At 35.5% G+C, this 2158-nt stretch overlaps 1 long non-coding RNA gene across 1 annotated transcript; it reads left to right on the forward strand.

Annotated features, from left to right (window-relative positions):
* Window positions 1-1236: 1236 nt before the first annotated feature.
* Window positions 1237-1779, forward strand: LOC113331696. Its single transcript, XR_003351119.1, has 3 exons — window positions 1237-1431; window positions 1533-1618; window positions 1717-1779. It is a non-coding gene; the product is annotated as an uncharacterized LOC113331696 (long non-coding RNA).
* Window positions 1780-2158: the final 379 nt, after the last annotated feature.

Consider the following 2158-nt stretch of genomic DNA (forward strand, 5'->3'; position numbering starts at 1 on the left):
TTTTTCTTCCTCCTCCTCGTTCGTTGTTTTATTTTCGTAGTCCCCCAAACTCCAACAGAGAAACTTCAATTGAAGTAATCTGGGGTGATTTTGAAAGTAAAGAAGAAGAATTCAAAAATGGGTGTTGATATTAGAGTTGATTGAGAGTCTGCTGGAAAATGAAGGTGAGCGATTTCAGTATTGCTCAAAGATGTAACTCGTCGTGGTCAATATCTTTCTTCTTCTTATGAATATGTAAGTTGTCTACCCAATTTTGGGGTTTCATTCAGTAATTTTTCATTGCACCTATATTGCTTTTTACGGTTTCAGAGTCGTACAGTTTCTCAAGTTGTTGCTTAATACATTAAGCATAGACATCTTACTAGTGTAAAATTATCAGAAAATGGGGCATGATTTCTGTTTTTAGGGCTTTATTGTGCAGTATGTTGAGTGCTATATATATATAGGATTATCCCTATAGAGATAAAATTTTGAGAAACTGGATGTGCTCCCCACTTGTAAAATCGACTTAATTGATATTGTCCCTTGAGATCAGTTCAGAACCAAGATTGAGGGTGAGAAGTTAGAAATTACTTCAATGCTTGTGAAGCTTGTGCATCGAGATGGTTCATCAAACTAACTACCCTTGTTTTGTCGCTATATTCCTTTTCTTGTGGGTGCTGGAATATCATTTCATTTTTATTTTAATTTGAGTCATACTATAGTTATTCTGAAGGGGAAAATATTGAGCATGAGAAGAAGCTATCGACTTGAGAAGATAGACAGGAAATAGTGATTTTTAGGCTCTTGAAGGCTCTAGATAAGCTTTCAGAGAGGAAAAATCTGAATGACTTAAATGTTGTAGAATAGAGGTACATGAGTAATTTGTTTGAGGAATCCTGTAGTTGTTTTGTTGTCCTTATTCAGTTATTTGAATTTTTTATTTTTATTTTTGTGAGATTTTCGTTCATTTGTTGTGGTTTGTTTGGCGCAATATATGTGCATTTTAATCTATTGTTGCATGCTTTCTAAAAAGAAATAAATTGCAGGGTGTTCCTGGATCTGCAGTTATAAGGGAATTGGCATTGTTTATCCGTAAACCAGGGTTTTTCTCACTGCCTCGGAGTTACGTCAAGGCTGGCGCTGCTCTATTGGTTAGACACTCGTTCAGTATTTGTTGTTCATTTACATTATTGTAGTATCTGTCAGTTTTAAGGTATTCAAAGGTGCATATGCTTTTTCCAGGATCTCATTCAAGAAAGTCCTTTGAGGTTTCTTATATCCTCTACTGAATTATTCAATATCCTTCATGATGCCAGCGAGATGCCATTTTGTTTCCTGGCATATCTATATCAAATGCAAAAATTTATGTTTGATGGCAAACCTTGGAAGGTTGGACTCGAAATGAAGAATTTAATCGCTTGCACAAGTTTCTTAGTCGAGCAAAAACTGGTAACTAATTTATACCTCATTCTGATTTTGTTGGACATATTCTGCTCAATAGCTCATTGCATCTATATCTATTTCGGTCTAATAATTATATTGCAATGCAGATTAAGGAATGCCCTTTCGAGAAAGATGCAGAAGCTCTAAGGTGTCAGAAGTTGCTTGTAGAGGAGGAAGAATCTGCTCAGAGAAGGTATTTTTCTGCGCAGATTATGAACCTCATTGAAGACCTAAATTTGGGAACTTGGTGAATAAAAATCATGTGTTTGGTATGTTCTTTTGTCCTTGCAGACAATTTGAACTCTTGGAAAGAAAAAGGCTAAAGAAGCTTAGAAAAAATAGCAGAAAGCAAAGGAGCAAGTCTAAGTAGAAGGCATGGATCTAAAAGAAGATTCCTCAATTTATGTTGAGGTTTCATAATCTACGTCCAACTCACATACTCTAGAACTTTTTATAGCAAGCTTGGTATAGGGGCGGCAAGGAATGGTAGAGGGGCGGCAAGGATGATAGAAATGTCCCTTGAATTGGTTAGGGAGTATCCCATGGGGGTTTTTAATTGATCAGATTACCCTTTTCCCCTCAAGTGGACTAATTTATCATTGCTTTTGTGGTTGAAAATACTGAATTTCCCTTCCCATTATTAACCCAATTAAAACTGATTTTAAAAACAAAATTGGTTTTACTTCATCTTCTTCATACGGTTCACTTCTTCTATACCACCATTAAAAAAAAA

The sequence above is a fragment of the Papaver somniferum genome, unplaced genomic scaffold (genome assembly GCF_003573695.1).
Source record: "Papaver somniferum cultivar HN1 unplaced genomic scaffold, ASM357369v1 unplaced-scaffold_1261, whole genome shotgun sequence".
NCBI lineage: Eukaryota > Viridiplantae > Streptophyta > Magnoliopsida > Ranunculales > Papaveraceae > Papaver > Papaver somniferum.